This window comes from Macaca nemestrina, chromosome 2, assembly GCF_043159975.1.
Source record: "Macaca nemestrina isolate mMacNem1 chromosome 2, mMacNem.hap1, whole genome shotgun sequence".
Classification (NCBI taxonomy): Eukaryota; Metazoa; Chordata; class Mammalia; order Primates; family Cercopithecidae; genus Macaca; species Macaca nemestrina.
In genome coordinates this window covers 35,823,298-35,843,088 of record NC_092126.1, presented here as the reverse complement: position 1 = coordinate 35,843,088, position 19,791 = coordinate 35,823,298, and the positions used below count along the sequence as shown (strand labels likewise).

At 38.5% G+C, this 19,791-nt stretch overlaps 1 protein-coding gene across 14 annotated transcripts in view; it reads right to left on the bottom strand.

Moving 5' to 3' along the window:
• The window catches only part of LOC105469876 (transmembrane protein 108), a 343,076-nt gene that overhangs the window by 216,997 nt on the left and 106,288 nt on the right, over positions 1 to 19,791 (bottom strand). The window lies entirely within an intron of this gene.

Genomic DNA, 19,791 nt, shown 5'->3' with positions numbered 1-19,791 from the left:
AGGAAAACCTAGGTAGTACCATTCAGGACATAGGCATGGGCAAAGACTTCATGTCTAAAACACCAAAAGCAATGGCAGCAAAAGCCAAAATTGACAAATGGGATCTCATTAAACTAAAGAGCTTCTGCACAGCAAAAGAAACTACCATCAGAGTAAACAGGCAACCTACAGAATGGGAGAAAATTTTTGCAATCTACTCATCTGACAAAGGGCTAATATCCAGAACCTACAAAGAACTCAAACAAATTTACAAGAAAAAAACAAACAACCCCATCAAAAAGTGGGCAAAGGATATGAACAGACATTTCTCAAAAGAAGACATTCATACAGCCAACAGACACATGAAAAAATGCTCATCATCACTGGCCATCAGAGAAATGCAAATCAAAACCACAATGAGATACCATCTCACACCAGTTAGAATGGCGATCATTAAAAAGTCAGGAAACAACAGGTGCTGGAGAGGATGTGGAGAAATAGGAACACTTTTACACTGTTGGTGGGATTGTAAACTAGTTCAACCATTATGGAAAACAGTATGGCGATTCCTCAAGGATCTAAAACTAGATGTACCATATGACCCAGCCATCCCATTACTGGGTATATACCCAAAGGATTATAAATTATGCTGCTATAAAGACACATGCACACGTATGTTTATTGCGGCACTATTCACAATAGCAAAGACTTGGAATCAACCCAAATGTCCATCAGTGACAGATTGGATTAAGAAAATGTGGCACATATACACCATGGAATACTATGCAGCCATAAAAAAGGATGAGTTTGAGTCCTTTGTAGGGACTTGGATGCAGCTGGAATCCATCATTCTTAGCAAACTATCACAAGAACAGAAAACCAAACACCGCATGTTCTCACTCATAGGTGGGAACTGAACAATGAGATCACTCGTACTCAGGAAGGGGAACATCACACACCGGGGCCTATCATGGGGAGGGGGGAGGGGGGAGGGATTGCACTGGGAGTTATACCTGATGTAAATGACGAGTTGATGGGTGCAGCACAGCAACATGGCACAAGTATACATATGTAACAAACCTGCACGTTATGCACATGTACCCTACAACTTAAAGTACAATAATAATAAATAAATTAAAAAAAAAAAAAGAATGATTGGTATACATTCTAGCCAGACTGTTCTAGGAAATTGTGTTGCAGTAACAACCCCAATATCTCATTACTTTAACATGACCATCAGGTACCTGGGGGCTTTGCTCATCATGGCAACTCAAGGGACCCCAGGTCCATTAAGGCTTCACATTGCTTCCACAATCCCAGTGGCAGAGAATAAAAGGGGAAAACAGTGATTCACACACAGGCTCTTAAAAGCTTCCACCTAGAAGTGGCATATATCCACTTGGGCCCACATTTCATTGGCCAGAGTAAGATACATGGCCATACCTAACTACAAAGGAGGCAAGGCAGTACAGTTCTGCCACAAGCTTAAAAGGCACAGAGGTGGATATTTCTGTATATCACAAATGACAATCTTATGTAAGAATCTTGCATTGTTCTTTCTCATCTGTTACCTCATTTGATTTCTACTCCACCCTTGTAGTTTGGGTTCTATCTGCATCCCATTTTACAAACAAAAATAGCCAAGCCTCAGAGAGATTAAGTGACTTGCTTAAATCACATAAATAGTAAGTCAAACAGCTTTTGGAATTCCATATTATAATATTCTAGTTAAAAGGCTATTGTGGTACAAATCTTTGCACCCACAATTTGAAGTACATTCTAACTTGTTATTTGTACTATTCATTAAATGTTATCTGATGCTACTCATCTCTTCATATATACTACACATGTACTCTATCTCTAAATTCTGTGCTTCCTGAAGATATATTGTCACATAATTCCTTGCATTCCCCACAGTATCTCAGTTACTGCAGAGACATAAAAGGCAAATATTTTTAAGTTTGTCTTGGTTGATTTGTAAAACACCTACAGAATCACTATTTTCTGAACACCAAGCCTGTACTTTGAGTGTCTCAGGAGAAAGAAGTAAACTAGAAAAATTAAGTGTAGGCCTGGGCAACATAGCAAAACTTTGTCCCTACCAAAAAGAAAAAATAAATAAATAAATAAAAGAAAAAATAAAAACAAGATTGAAACTGGACCCTCACCTTACGTATTAGACAAAAAATCAACTCAAGATGAATTAAAGACCTAAATGTGAAACATAAAGCTATAAAAACCCTGTAAGATTACCTAGGAAATAATATTTTGGATATAGGATCTGGCAAAGATTTCCTAACAAAAATGCCAAAAGCAATTTCAGCGAAAGCAAAAATTGATAAATGGGACCTAATTAAACTAAAGAGCTTCTGCACAGCAAAAGAAACCATCAACAGAGTAAACAGACAACCCACAGAATGGGAGAAAATATCTGCAAACTATACATCAGACAATGGTCTAGTATCCAGAATCTGCTTAAACAAATGTACAAGCAAAAAACAACCCCACTGAAAAGGAGGCAAAGGTTATGAACAGACCCTTTTCAAAAGAAGATATACATGTGGCAAACAAGCATATGAAGAAATGCTCAATATCACTAATCAGTAGAGAAATGCAAATCAAAATCAAAATGAGATACCATCTCATATCAGTCAGAATGGCTATTATTAAAAACTCAAACAATAACAGATGCTGGTGAGGCTGCCAAGAAAAGGAAACACTTGTATGCTAGCAGGAGTATAAATTAGTTCAGCCACTGTGGAAAACAGTGTGGTGATTCCTCAAAAAACTAAAAACAGAACTACCATTCAACCCAGCAATTCCACTACTGGGTATATACCCAGAGGAATACAAAACATTCTACCATTAAAAAACACATGCACACATTATGTTTATTGCAGCACTACTCACAATAGCAAAGACATGGAATCAACCTAGATAGCCAACAACAATAGACTGGATAAAGGAAATGTGGTATATATACACCACGGAATACTATGCAGCCTTAGAAAAGAATAAGATCACTTCTTTTCCACGAACACGGATGAAACTGGAGGCCATTATCCTTACCAAACTAACTCAAGATCGGAAAACCAAATACCACGTGTTCTCACTTATAAACAGGAGCTACATAATAAGAACACATGGACACAAGGAGGGGAACAACAGACACTAGGGCCTACTTGAGAGGAAAGTGGAAGTGGGGAGAGGTTCAGGAAAAAAGTACCCAGGTGATGAAATAGTCTCTATACCAAACCTCCTAGTCATGAGTTTACTTATATAACAAACCTGCACATGTACCTCCAAACCTAAAATAAAAGTTAAAATATTTTTTTTTAAAAGAAAAGAAAAGTCTACTACTTTATTGTTATGGAGAACTTAAGACTACTCCATTTGGAGATGTTCTTCATATACCACCTTTGTTTGCAAATACAAAACTTTTGCTTTTGTAAATACATGGTGCATGTAAAGTACATGTAAAGTGTGACTATATATGTATGTGCTTCCCTTTTTCATCACATCAAATCACGTCACACACTACAGACAACACATCATTCTTACTACATACAGTCACTGCCCATTTGCAGACTTGTTTGCCTTTGTTTTGACACTGAAAGTTCTTCTTTGTGAATTCACTAAAAATAATTTTTCCATCATTAAGTCATTTCCATAATTTCCCCAAAGGCAGAAATTTTCTGAAAACACTGGAATAAATGCAGTGCTCCTGCACAGGGCAAGATTGGAAGGATCAAAAGCCAAGTGCTTAATTAGCACCAGAGTCTGAATAAAAAGGAGAAGTGATAATGGTGAAACCAGTTTCCTGATAGCTTGTCTGATCTGTCTTAATCTAACCACAGACTAAAACTCACCTGGGCATGCTACTTAATTTCTCACTTTCCTCACTGTAAAAGTGGGATAATAACAGTACTTATTTCATAGGGGTGTTGTGGGGATTAAATGAGAATGCATAAGACACAGAAAATGTCTAATACATGGTAAGCACTCACTAAATGTTATAGCTATTACTTTCCTTTGAATTTTGCCAAATGCTTCCACTTGAGCCAACTGAACTCAGATATTAACATATAAAGAAATTTTAGGGCTGGAAGGGGCTTTAGGGTCTACCTGCTCCAAAGAAATTTAGGGCATTTGCCTGGAATCAAACAGTTTATGAGGAAGCCAAGATGAAATCTGAGTTTCCTGACTGGTAGCCTCATGTAATTTTATGTATAGAAGGAACATCTTTTTTTTTTTTTTTTTTTTTTTTTGAGACGGAGTCTCGCTCTGCTACCCAGACTGGAGGGCAGTGGCGCTATCTCCGCTCACTGCAAGCTCCGCCTCCCGGGTTCCCGCCATTCTCCTGCCTCAGCCTCCCGAGTAGCTGGGACTACAGGTGCCTCCACCACGCCCAGCTAATTTTTTGTATTTTTAGTACAGACGGGGTTTCACCATGTTCGCCAGGATGGTCTCGATCTCCTCACCTCGTGACCGCCCGCCTCGGCCTCCCAAAGTGCTGGGATTACAGGCGTGAGCCACCGCGCCCGGCAGAACATCTTATTTAGAACAGTGTTTGACATAATGGTCTACTTGATTCTGCACAAATCCAAGTTGATTTTCTTTGGTTAGTGTTCATTTCCTCTGAAAATCCATCTATTTAAGCACAGAGAACACAACCAACCCCCATCATTGTTAAATTGTGGCCTGAGTACAAAATGAAACAGGCCCAAATATTGAATCAAAGCTCTTTGCAGCCCAGAGGTAGGACTCCAGTCTGAAATTAGTTCTATTTTGCTCACCAGCTTAATGATATTGTCAGTTGTTTTTTAATTAAGTCACCCTTAACTGCTACACTGAATGAATTTTAAGAGCTGGCAGAAATGCTTGCTGGGTTCCAACGCACTTTAAAAGTGAAAAAATTTAAATTGGTTCTCTTTTAAAAGGCTTAGATAAGGGCATTTCAGAAAGCAGCTTAAACATGTTTTTCCAGGTAATAGGGGTCTGGAAATTCCAGCAAGTTTCCATGTTCTCCAGGCTCTAAGAGTTATATTCTCATTCCTCCAAAGTAAGCCTTTGAATTGCCTTATCTGTGAAACAGAAATCATGACCCTGGTAACCCAGGGGAGGTATACAAGGGTCCTGTGACAAAGGCATAACCCAAATAGATGACGGCAATTTCTAAAACAACTATAAAGATGGATTTCCTCTTTTTATTCTTTCCTTCCAAAATCATATCACTATACAACAGAGAGCAGTGTGCCATCTAGCTTCTCTTCTGTCCTTATGAAGGTTCAACTGAGATACCTCTTGAACAAAATAGATGAAGTGAAGTCAGCATATGTTGCCATTACACTGGCAAATGAAGAAAGAGATATTGCGTCCTTTTAAGAGAGCCCGTTGAAACAGTAATGTGAATTCCCAGCAGACCAATTGTTTGCAGAAGAATATGCTATTGCTGTTCCTTAGCAACAATGCCATTCTTCAAAGGCACTGTGAATGAAGAGTTAAATACCTTCTTCTGTCCTTTGTATCTAAAGTATGACTTGAGATTCTGATTAAAGTGAATGTTCTACTGGCATTTTGGAAGCACTCAAATGATGAAGCTCGCTTGTGGAGTTGAGTCAGATGCTGTTTTGGTCAACGGAAATCTCAGACAACCAAATAAATACGTTATCACCCGATATGTGCAGGTCAACTGTAGATGCATACAGTAGCATATGGACTACTCTGGTTGGCATCAACCATGACATTCAACTCTCCATTCTCTTACTCAGCTCTCTTAGGCACTCAGGATACGGAGATGCTGTGAAATGTTTAACAAATAAGCCTCTACTTAATTTAAAGTGACAAGATATCACAAATTTAATGACAATCTGCAATTAAAATATTTAGCAACTCTATATAATGGTTCTATTGCTATTTGAATATAAGCACAAAAGAAAGATCTGTCAATAAAATAATTCATTAAATTAGGTTATAAACCATTAAGCCTGGTTTGTTACAATAGGCTCTTTGTTACTATTATTTATTTCTAGCATTAAAATCCTAGTTTAATGTCAATGATTTTCCCCTCGAGTTTCTATTAGACTCTTCTTACTGTTCAGAGGGCTTCTCAGAATATAAGAGATAAAATAGCTCTACAAAGAAAATTTATGCTTCATAGCAAAGGTGACTTGTAATTTGATTTCCATGATGGTTTTGCCATTAAAGATCTTTGGAGTGGACTTCGGAAAGTCTTCTCAGTAAGCTAGCTCAGATTTAATACTGCTCAGTTGTTCATTCATTCATAGTTTGTCCATCCATTTGACAAGTATTTGTTGGGCATCTTGGTGCCATAAACTGGGTTAGGGGCTAGGGATACAACAAAACAAACATGTTCCCTTCCCTCAGGATTACAGTCCTAAGGGGGGTAACAGAAATTAACAGCCAAATACAATGCAGCATGTCAAGTGCCAATGTCAGGAAAGGATCAATGCTAAAGGAGCACCTAGCAAGGTCCCCTTACCAAGATGGGGTTCATAAAAGATATCCTGGAAAAATGGTGGTGAAATAGGGGAGCTAAAGGAATAAAAAAGGGTTCTTGGAAGAGTGGGCAGCAGGTACACAGGCCAGGAAAAGAAGGCATGGCAAGAGAAAGAAATGGAAACTCGTGACTGATATACTCACATTGGGATAATGAGATCAAAGGAGGTAAACTGGGGACTGACCAGGAAATATTGTATAAGCCAAACGAAGGTGTCTGAGTTTACCTTAAAAGTATGGGGGGAGGCATTAAAGGTGTTTGGAAAGGAAGGTGGGAGTGTTCTTGACTGTGGCCTACTCTTCCTGCCATCTTGTACTTGTTGGATCGATGTTCACTGTGCCATCAGACTACTTCTCTCGTAAGATCTCTGATCTCACCCCAGTTTAGAAACTTCTATAGATGTTTTATAACCACAGAATGGCTTTTTTTTTTAAGCTAAGCTATCCATCATGTTCTTGATCTGGGGATCACACACTCTAATTCTCTAATTCTTCTTACTATTCAAGTAGATAAATACATGTTTAAAAAAGGTTAACTACAAGTTTATGACTGACTTCAAAAGCACAGGCAACAAAAGAAAAATTATCAAATGGGGCTACATCAAACTAAAAGGCTTCTGCATAGCAAGGGAAACAATCAACAAATGGAAAGGCAACTTAGAGAATGGGAGAAAATATTTGCTATTTCATCTTATATCATATATCTAATAGGTGACTAATATCCAAAATATATAAGAAATTCAAACAACTCAGTTGCAAAAACAAAAAACAAAAACAAAAACCAAATAACCTGATTTTTTTAAATGGGCAAAGTACCTGAGTAGATATTTTTCCAAGGAAGACAAACAAATGTCCAAAAGTATGTGAAAAGGTACTCAACATCACTAATCATCATAGAAATGCAAACCAAAACCATAATCAAATATCACTTCATATCTGTTAGAAAGGCTATTGTCAAAAAGTCAAACGATAACAAGTGATGATGAAGGTGTGGAGAAAAGGGAACCCTTGTACGCTGTTGTTGGGATTGTAAATTGGTACAACCACTGTGGAAAACAGTATGGCTATTCCCTCAAAAAACTAATAGAGCTACCATATGATCCTGCACTCCCACTTCTGGGTATATATCCAAAAGAACTGAAATCAGTATGTCAAAGAGATATGTGCACTCCCATGTTTATTGCAGCACTATTTATAATAGCCAAGATATGAAAACCTAAGTGTCCACTGAGAGATGAATGAGTAAAAAATAGCATTCCCTTATGTATATGTACCAGATGCATATATATATTCCCTTATTTATATGTATCTGGTACATATACATGAATGAGTAAAAAATAGTATTCCCTTATGTATATGTGCCAGATACATATATATATTCCCTTATGTATGTGTATCTGGTACGTATACATAAGGGAATACCATTCAGCCTTAAAAAAGAAGAAAATCCTGCCATTTGCAGAAACATAGATGAACCTAGAGGACGTTATGTTAAGTGAAATAAGCCAGTGCAGAAAGAAAAATACTGTATGATCTCACTTACATGTGGAGTCTAAAGCAGTTGAACTCATAGAAACAGAGTAGAATGGTGGTTGTCAGTGGCTGGGAAAAATGTGGGGATTTGGATCAAAGGATACAAACTTTCAGTTATAAGATGGGTTCTGGTGATCAAATATATAGCATAGTAACTATAGTTAATTATAATGTATTGTATACTTAAAATTTGCTAAGAGATCTTTAGTGTTCTCACCATACATTAAAGAAATGGTGAGCATATGAGGTGATGGATGTTAATTTGCTTGATTTGGTAATCACTTCACAATGTATCCACGTTTTGAAACATTACAGTGTACACCTTAAATGCATACATTTTTTACTTGTCCATTATTTTTCAGGAAAGCTGATGCGGGGAGACAAGAAAGGTGAACTGTTTCATCTGAGGGTCTGTGGGGTGCTGAGTCAACTGAGTAAGGCCTAAAACCTAAGCTCCTATTGGTCATTCTTCTATGTAGCAGTATCAGGTAGTGAAGTCCAACTTGACTGATATAGGTGTTTTCTTCTCTTATTATATAAGCTAGGTTAAATATTTGTGTTTTCTTGTTGTTTTTGTTTTGTTTTGTTTGAGACAGGGTCTCCCTCTGTCACCCAGGCTGGAGTGCAGTGGCATAATTTTGGCTCACTGCAGCCTCAGCCTCCCAGGGTCAAGTGGTCCCCCAACCTCAGCCTCCTGAGTAGCTGGGACCACAGGCACGCATCACCACGGCTGACTAATTTTATTTATTTTTTGTAGAGAGGGGGTCTCACTATGTTGCCTAGGCTGGTCACAAACTCCTGGGCTCCAGTGATCCTCCCACCTCAGCCTCCCAAAGTGTTGGGATTACAGATATGCGCCACCATACCTGACCAATGTTTGCATTTTCTTTTTTAACCTTACTGGCACATTTAAAAGCTGAGAGGCTCTCTTGAATGACTGCTATCAAGAACATAATTTAAGAAATATCATGATGAAGCCCTGTTAATATGGATTTATATTCTGGACACATAGAAGACTTTTCAGTGAAATCTTGGACTTCTTCCAGTGTTAGCATCACCTAACTGAAAGCATAATGATACGATGTAAGCAGTCCATATCCTCATGGAAGATTTATTATTATTATTAGTCAATGCTCCTAGAAATGAAAGTGCAATACTACCACAACAAAATCAGACTCTCTGGCTCCTCGGTTATTCTGCACATTTTCCAACTGCCCCAAGAAAAGCAGCTATTTTATTTGCCTACTTTTGGCCATTAGAGGTTCTTTCAGATTGGCTTCTGTGTCCTTTTAGTGTACTTTTTTATTCTTGAGCATTTCCTTACTTTCTGGCACCAAAAGATGCTCTCAGTTCCTCTTGTATTTTCCTCTCCCAGTCTTAGAATCAGCCATTTCTCCAAGAAGCCCTGGGCTATTTTATCAGGAAATGATATTTAGAAACCAAAATCTGGGTACTAGGTATGTTCATTGCTCTTCATGGATACAGCTAGAAAATATTTGTATGTATATTAATGCAGGTATACAGAGATATCTGTATTTCTGTAGCTAGCTATCCAAATATGCATTATAATAAACAGGAGTTCATACTGATATTTCTAACTTTAATCCAGTACCATAGGATTTATATAGGATTTGTCACAGCATTCAGAGAAGGGGAGTTTTTAATCAGAGAAAGATTTTAAGGAAAGAAAAGATTTCTCAAAGCAGTTATGTCTTAGGCCAGACTGAGAGGGGAAAATACTGATGTGGTCATTGAGTTTCTTTAAATAAAATCTTCTCAGCAGTAGGTAGTAGATTGTACTGACTATGTTTTACAGGTGAGAAAACTGAGGCTCCAGAGAGATTAAGAAAGTTGCCAATATTTTTGCTACAAGCAAAAAACAACCCCATGAAAAAGTGGGCAAAGGACATGAATAGACATTTTTCAAAAGAAAACATGTATGTGGCCAAGAAGTATATGGACAAATGCTCAACATTACTAATCATTAGAGAAACGCAAATCAAAACCACAATGAGATACCATCTCATACCAGTCAGAATGGCTTTTGTTAAAAAAATCAAAAAATAACAGATGCTGGAGAGGTTTCAGAGAAAAGGGAACACATAAGCAAACGCAAAAGAACAAAAATCATAACAGTCTCTCAGACCACAGTGCAATCAAATTAGAACTCAGGATTAAGAAACTCACTCAGACCCACACAACTACATGGAAACTGAAAACCTGCTCCTGAATGACTACTGAGTAAATAACAAAATTAAGGCAGAAATAAATAAATTCTTTGAAACCTATGAGAACAAAGACACAACATACCAGAATCTCTGGGACACAGCTAAAGCAGTGTTTAGAGGAAAATGTATAGTATTAAATGCCCATAGGAGAAAGCAAGAAAGATCTACAGTCGACACCCTAATATCACAATTAAAAGAACTAGAGAAGCAAGAGCAAACGAATTCAAAAGCTAGCAGAAGACAAGAAATAACTAAGATCAGAGCAGAACCGAAGGAGATAGAGACATGAAAAACCCTTCAAAAAATCAGTGAATCCAGGAGCTAGTTTTTTCAAAAGATTAACAAAATAGATAGACCACTAGCCAGATTAATAAAGAAGAAAAGAGAGAAGAATCAAATAGACACATTAAAACATGCTAAAAGGGATATCAACACTGATCCCACAGAAATGCAAACTACCATCAGAAAATACTATAAACACCTCTATGCAAATAAACTAGAAAATCTAGAAGAAATGGATAAATTCCTGGACACATGCACCCTACCAAGACTAAATCAGGAAGAAGTCGAATCCCTGAATAGACGAATAACAAGTTCTGAAATTGAAGCAGTAATTAATAGCCTACCAACTAAAAAAAGCCCATGACCAGACAGATTCATAGCCGAATTCTACCAGAGGTACAAAGAGGAGCTGGTACCATTCCTTCTGAAAGTTTCCCAAACAATAGAAAAAGAAGGACTCCTCCCTAACTCATGAGTCCAGCATCATGCTGATACCAAAACCTGTTGGAGACAAAACAAAAAAAGAAAACTTCAGGCCAATACCCCTGATGAACACTGATGCGAAAATTCTCAATAAAATACTTGCAAATCTAATCCAGCAGTACATCAAATAGCTCATCCACCACGATCAAATCAGCTTCATCCTGGGGATGCAAGGCTGGTTCAACATACGTAAATCAATAAACATAATCCATCACATAAAGAGAACCAACGACAAAAACCACATAATTATCTCAATAGATGCAGAAAATGCCTTCAATAAAACTCAACATCCCTTCATGCTAAAAACGCTCAATAAACTAGGTATTGATGGAACGTATCTCAAAATAATAAGAGCTATTTATGACAAACCCACAGCCAGTATCATACTGAATGGGCCAAAGCTGGAAGCATTCCCTTTGAAAACCAGCACAAGACAAGGATGCCCTCTCTCACCACTCCTATTCAACATAGTATTGGAAGTTCTGGCCAGGGCAATCAGGCAAGAGAAAGAAATAAAGTGTGTTCAAATAGGAAGAGAAGAAGTCAAGCTGTCTCTGTTTGCAGATGACATGACTGTCTATTTAAAAAGCCCCATCGTCTCAGCCCAAAATCTCCTTAAGCTGATAAGCAACTTCAGCAAAGTCTCAAGGTACAAAATCAGTGTGCAAAAATCACAAGCATTCCTATACACCAATAACAGACAGAGAGCCAAATCATGAGTGAACTCCTATTCACAATTGCTACAAAGAGAATAAAAATACCTAGGAATACAACTAACAAGGGATGTGAAGGACCTCTTCAAGGAGAACTACAAACTACTGCTCAAGGAAATAAGAGAGGACACAAACAAATGGAAAAACATTCCATGCTCACGGATAGGAAGAATCAATATCATGAAAATGGCCATGCTGCCCAAAGTAATTTATAGATTCAATGCTATCCCCATCAAGCTTCCATTGACTTTCTTCACAGAATTAGAAAAAAAACTACTTTAAATTTCATATGGAACCAAAACAGAGCCCATATGGACAAGATAATCCTAAGCAAAAAGAATAAAGCTGGAGGCATCATGCTACCTGACTACAAACTATACTACAAGGCTACAGTAACCAAAACAGCATTGTACTGGTACCAAAAGAGAGATATAGACCAATGGAATAGAACAGAGGCCTCAGAAATAACACCACACCATCTACAACCATCTGATCTTTGACAAACCTGACAAAAACAAGAAATGGGGAAAGTATTTCCTATTTAATAAATGGTGCTGGGGAAACTGGCTAGTGATATGCAGAAAACTGAAACTGGACCCCTTCTTTACACGTTATACAAAAATTAATTCAAGATGGATTAAAGACTTAAATGAAAGACCTAAAACCATAAAAACCTTAGAAGAAAACCTAGGCAATACCATTCAGGACATGGGCATGGGCAAAGAATTCGTGACTAAAACACCAAAAGCAATGGCAACAAAAGCCAACATTGACAAACGGGATCTAATTAAACTAAAGAGCTTCTGCACAGCAAAAGAAACTATCATCAGAGTGAACAGGCAACCTACAGAATGGGAGAAAAACTTTGCAATCTATCCATCTGACAAAAGGCTAGTATTCAGAATCTACAAGGAACTTAAACAAATTTACAGGGAAAAAACAAACAATCCCATCAAAAAGTGGGTGAAGGATATGAACAGACACTTCTCAAAAGAAGACATTTTTGCAGCCCACAAACATGAAAAAAAGCTCTTCATCACTGGTCATTAGGGAAATGCAAATCAAAACCACAATGAGATACCATCTCACACCAGTTAGAATGGCAATCATTAAAAAGTCAGGAAACAACAGATGCTGGAGAGGATGTGGAGAAACAGGAACACTTTTACACTGTTGGTAGGAGTGTAAATTAGTTCAACCATTGTGGAAGACAGTATGGCAATTCCTCAAGGATCTAGAACTAGAAATACTACTTGACCCAGTAATCCCATTACTGGGTACATACCCAAAGGATTATAAATCATTCTACTATAAAGACACATGCACACGTATGTTTATTGTGGCACTATTCACGATAGGAAAGACTTGGAACCAACCCAAATGCCCATCAATGATAGACTGGATTAAGAAAATGTGGCACATATACACCATGGAATACTATGCAGCCATTAAAAAGGATGAGTTCCTGTCCTTTGCAGGGACATGGATGAAGCTGGAAACCATCATTCTCAGCAAACTAACACAGCAACAGAAAATCAAACACCGCATGTTCTTACTCATAAGTGGAAGGACATGGACACAGCGAGGGGAACATCACACATTGGGGCCTGTCAGGGTGTGGGGAGCTAGGGGAGAGAAAGCATTAGGAGAAATACCTAATGTAGACGACAAGTTGATGGGTGCAGCAAACCACCATGGCATGTGTATACCTATGTAACGAATCTGCACATTCTGCACATGTACCCCAGAACTTAAAGCAAAAAAAAATTTTAAAAAGTGAGCCTTCCTTTCCCTTGTAGAATGTTCATAACTTAGAGTATCAGAGAAGAGAGGAAGCAATGCAGGTCAGGGAAGTACTATGAGTGAAAGCAGAGAAGGGCATGTGATGGGGCTGGCAAGACACCAGACTGGTCAAGGCTGAGCATGGAGTCTTTGTGCAGGAAGAAACCATATTGGCTGTCTGGCCTCCCCTGCAGTTCATTTCAGTGCAGCAGATTTAGGATCTACCCAGGGGACTTAGGAGAATTACACACCTAAATCTGTTTCTGCTTTCTTGGGTAATTGGCTTCATCTCTCTGTACCTCTGTTTCCTCATCTGTAAAACAGAATTATGCTACCTTTTTGCCATACAAGGCAATAATAAAAGGTAAAGGAATGAAAAGATTAATGCAAACTCTTATGCCTCATAAGCAGTTTTGCTTCTGGAGCTGTTATGAGGATAAAATTAAATGATGCAATTGAAAATGACCTATATAAACATAAGGCACTCTTTTTTTTTTTTCTTTTTTAAACAGCTCCAGATGAATGCACTATACTTTAATATCCTGGGGAGTATGAATTGAATACATTAATCTATGAAATCTGGAAATAAGATAGATCCAAGCATTCCCATTTTAAAAGATTCAGATTAGGTACAGCAATATTCCTAATACTGAATATATCCAAGTAATTTATGTGATATTAATTCCAAACCCAGAGCTTCTTTTCAATTCACCCCTGGAATGTAAACTCCCTGAAGATAAGCCCATGCCTCAAGGACAGTTTTGGATTTTTCAGAGGCCAGAGCTGTGGGTATGAACCAGTAATTCCTTCAGCACCATACACTTGTTTCTTTTTTCTATGTAGTTTTTTTGCTATCTATGTCACATACACAATTTTATCAGCATGGATAGAGAGGGGGTATAATATGGGTTAAAAGTACACTGGAGCCAGATCATCTGGATTCAAATGCTGTTTATGCCACTTATTAGGTGCATAATCTTGGGCACACTCAAGGTATAACCTCTTCACACCTCAGTTTCCTCATTCTAAAAACTGAGAAAATGACAACATACTACAACGAGGGCTGTTGGGAAAATAATTAAGACATGTAAAGCATTTAGAACACTGCTTGGAACATGGTGAGAACTTAATAAGTGGTAGTTATAATTCTACTACACTAACAACCTTATCAAATAGAATCCCTAATGAGGGGGCACAGATTGTGAGTTAAAGTATTAGCAGGTATTTTATTATCACACTTAATCACATGGGGAGAGGAGAAAAGTAGAATCACCAATACTTGTAAGGCCTAACTTTATGCCTGGGATGTAATGTTTTAGGGAACAGGGGCATGTGGAGTGTGGAACTGTGCTCCAGGACAGCAGCAGCCTGGTGCAGCCTCCTGCCTCTGCTTCCCAGCACACACGTCCACCTTGAGCAGGGAATGTTCTCATGGACCTTGACAAACACTTGCTCTTGTTCCTCTAGCTGAGCTGCCCTCCTTATCTCCTCTAAATATGTTGAATGCTGTCCATCCTTAAATGCTGTTTCTATCCCTGGCTCCTCAGCACCCTTCCTGACAGTAGCTAGTCTCATATTCTGCTTTTAACTCTTTTTACGTGTAAGTTGAAAAATTCACTGTTCCAAATTTTAACTTTTACCACATTATCCATGTATATGAATTATATTACATTAGGTGTGTTCACCTAATAGGTTTGTGAATTCCTTAAAGACAAAGCCATATCTTACACAGGCTTCTTTTGTATCTTTTCAGCAGTGGTTCTTAACTTGGGACAATTTTGCCCCCCAGAATATATATGACAATGTCTGGGGACATTTTTGGTTGTCATGATGGGGAAGGGGAGTGCTACTGAGATCTGGCGGGTCAAGACTAGAGATGTTCCCAAACATTCAACACACAGGACAGCCTGCCCCTCTTTTCCCCATAACAAAGAATTATCTGGTCCAAAATGTTCATTGTATTAGGGTTGAGAAATCCTGTCCAATAATACGAAGGACAGTGGGAAAATGAGATTCATTCCAATTATATGATTTTTTTTCTGTAATGTCTTAATGGGTCAAGCACTAGATTTCAACTTTCATTCCAGCATCATGCCCATTAGCCCAAAGTCCTTTCTTTTTAATAATAGCAATAATGATAATGATGAAAATAAAAGGGGATATTTTGCCTTTATATTGTTTGGGCCTTGTGGTATTTGTGCCAGCAGCAGGGATTGTTCAATTGTCATTATAAATACAGACAATGACATATCTTTGGCACAGGGTAGACCACACAGGTCAGTCCCTGGCTTACACCTCATCCAGTTGCATGCTCTGAAAGCCTTTTACCAGCAGGCTCATCCCACCTTACTTATCTGAATATTAATACAGCCCATCCCATGGACAGGTAGGGTCTGAGGTTACTTTTGCTGCTCTTGCCCAGGTATATCTAAGGTAACTAAAGTGGACTCCTGCACACCCACCTGCCTACCTCCTTGCAGTTTTCTTTTGCCAATCCTGCCACACCTGCCTCATCCCTGGGAATGAGGTTTAGGTTTAGGTTCCCAAATGAGTTCTAGTACAGCCCTATAGTTCAGGCCCTCATCCTTTAACTCTGGCTCTCAGCAAACTTCACTGACCTGGAGATGAGTCTTGCTCTCAGTATCCAAGGCATCAGCTGCGGGCCTGCTTCAACCACAATGGCCCTGCTGGCCCCACAGCTCTGGAAACGACCTAATCATTACAGAGATCTGTGCCCAAAAGAGGTTGAGACTATTTGGCCTCAAGGATCTCCTGGATATTAACTTTACCCCTTAAATGGTATGATTTTAACCTTTATTTTAAATAATTTAGATTCACAAAAGATATGAGCAACATTACTATGATTTGGTAGGCTGGATCCTTTTGGAGTGAACCCCTATAGTCAGTACCTTTCCCCCAGTCTACTGTGGCAGGCACAGCCATTTCACTGCTGAAATGGAGCCCATGATTGGCATACATAAAATTTCAAGGAGAGGGGCATGTGCACATATTTTAAAATTTTTAAAATCACAATATATAATTATTAAAAATTAGAAAATAAAATAACTTTTTATTAGAATTATGACTAGTGTCTATCCCATTCTTAGAGCCAGACTTCATTTAAATTTCTGTCTTCTGGTACTGTGATATGTTTCTATCACTCAAATGTGATTAAGGCTTAAGACTTCTCATGGAGTACAGAAAATAGAAGGGAATAAATGACTACTTTGAGATCACAGCAACCAATTTGGTACTTAATTTCTGTTTTGTGAGGATGCTTTTGGAAGACTCTTTACCACAACTGTATCCTGCCTAGACTTTTTCTCAAAAAAAGATTTTATAAATTTGCCAGATTTGTTGAAGTACAAAATTATCCAGCAGAATATCTTCTTTCTAATCAATCTGTCCTCCGAACTGCAAAATTCACAGGACACAATTCTTCACAACTCTACCATTCAGGATAATGTCTGCTGATATGAGCTTTCAAATTACCGACAGATCATCAGGGAATATACATAGCTAACTGTGTTCATTAAATCAGTATGGTTTAGGGCCAAGTTATGGTAAATTGCACCTGCAGGACTCGTAGGAGATAACTGAAGAGACTCAAGATGTTTACAACTATAATGTCCATGCGCTAATCTGAAGTCAGAATTGTAAAATAAGTTTTAAAGAAAACTTATAAATATATGAAGAAGGGGTGGGATTTCTGGAATGGCTGAGTGAGGAGCTCGGTAAATCTTTTCCCCAAAGGGCAATGATAAAACTGGGCACAGTTGTCAAAAACAATCAAATTAAGATTCTAAAAACTGACCAATGGCATATAACAAATTGAAAAGGATTTATCAAGAAAACCTACTGAATCTTAGTAACAACAGTGGTATCTGTGACATCTTCCCCAGGGACTGCTCCTATCCTCTTCCCCCTCACACCTTAGCTCCATTACCTGAAAGTCCTACCCCGGCCTCAGCAGATGAGGAAGACTATGTGGGCTGGCAGCTCCACTGCCCTGCGGGAGGGGGCTGACTATATTTGGAACGGGACATGGAAAACAGCGCCCACGATACTATCAGAAATAAGAGATGTCACAGTGGCAAACAATAAGGACAGCCTAACATCAAGGCTAGCCTAGGTTTGGATACTGGTTGGAACAAGCAAACACAAAATGGCAGAGCAGTCAGAAATATAATAAGAAAATCCAGGGAAGGAAACAACTAAAGATAACCTTTTAAAGATCCCCTTATCTCTAAAGGTAAACAAGGCTGTGCAAATGCTTAAAGCTGTGTGTGCACAGGAAAGACCAGACAGGGCTCTAGAGAACTACCTGTCCTTGGCTGATTTTCCCCTAGTCATTGGGTGTCTACTACATTAACTGATAACTGAATTCACTTCTAACTATTTTCTGGCGTCACAAATCATACACTATGGGTCATCTATATCACCTCCTTTATTACACAGATGAGAAACACAAGGCCTCTGAACACTTTAAGCATGTGAGTTTCTAAAAAGTTAGTAGAAAATCAACAGAAGTTTTTGTTTTCTTGTAAATTTGTTTAAGTTCTTTGTAGATTCTGGATATTAGCCCTTTCTCAGATAGATAGATTGACCCAGCAATCCCACTGCTGGGTATATACCCAAAGGATTATAAATTATCCTACTATAAAGACACATGCACACAGTATGTTTACTGCTGCACTGTTCACAATAGCAAAGACTTGGGACCAACCCAAATGCCCATCAATGATAGACTGGATAAAGAAAATGTGGCACATACATACCATGGAATACTATGCAGCCATTAAAAAGGATGAGTTCATGTCCTTTGCAGGGACATGAAGATGGAAACCATCATTCTCAGCAAACTAACACAAGAACAGAAAACCAAACACTGCATGTTTTCACTTACAAGTAGGAGTTGAACAATGAGAACATTTGGACACAGGGAGGGGAACATCACACACTGGGGCCTGTTGAGGGGTGGGGGGTTAGGGGAGGGATAGCATTAGGAGAAATCCCTAATGTAGATGATGGGTTGATGGGTGCAGCAAACCACCACAGCACGTGTATACCTATGTAACAAACCTGCACGTGATACACATGTACCCCAGAACTTAAAGTAAAAAGAAAAAAGAAAAAAAAAAAAAAAACAAAGAAAATCAACAGAGGTTAGTACATATGGCCCCTACAACTATGCCAAAATCCACTTAACTACAAAATGGTGGCATAAAATTAACAAACAAGAATTGGTCAGGTAAGTTAGAACTTACCCGAATATACAAATATACATAAACTTCTTCAGTCTTTGGCTGGGATGTCCAATCTTTTGACTTCCCTGGGCCACAGGGAATACGACGAATTATCTTGGGCCACACATAAAATATGCTAACAATAGCTGATGAGCTTAGAAAAAAAAAATCACACACAAAAAATCTCATAATGTTTTAAGAAAGTTTATGGATTTGTGTTGGGCCACATTCAAAGCCGTCCTGGGCTGCTGCATGCAGCCCACAGGCCCTGGGTTGGACAAGCCTGATAGTCTGTCTTCCTTTTCATTCCTTTTTCTCCTGTGAAGTCTTATAAAGGAAGAGACTAATAGGGCTTCTCCAGAAAGTCATTCCTTGTGGGGTAAGGTGATAAACTCTACCTTGGAGAATGAGTCACACCTGTTCTGTAAATGGTCCTTGCTTGTAACTGATCCTCTCACTTTCTGTTCCTCTTTTTCTCAACTCCAGATTCCTAGTTCTAGATCTTCATTTTATTTTCTTTGTGGGTAACAACCTGGCTAAAAATACTCTACTCTTTTGGTTGGGTATCTACAAGTCCCAGGGAAAACAACCACACATAGATATAAGCTCCAGTTCCAATTGCCATCCAAAACTATTAACATTTTCATCTGTACAACACAACTTGTTTCCATAACAAAAGGCTATCCATTCATGTTCTCAAGCCCTCTTATTGTAAATTCTGCTTGTCCAAGCAAGTGATTTTAAGTTCTCTTGGAGACAACGAACACTCCATGTAAATTAAATGCTGTTTTCCCCTAAGCTTTGTAGAACGCAGGAAGCCACTTTGGGTGGGCACCAAGGAAACCTGCTCCCAAGACAACCATTATATGTTCCTGCCTTTCCTGACAGCTTGACATTTGGCCCATCCTAGGCCTTTAGTCAATTTTATACCACTAGGAAAAACAAGGACCAAATCCTTATATTTGTACAGCTGACATCTTTGCTGCTCAGAACCTTGTGTAATCTATCTTTGTGACAAGGACAGCC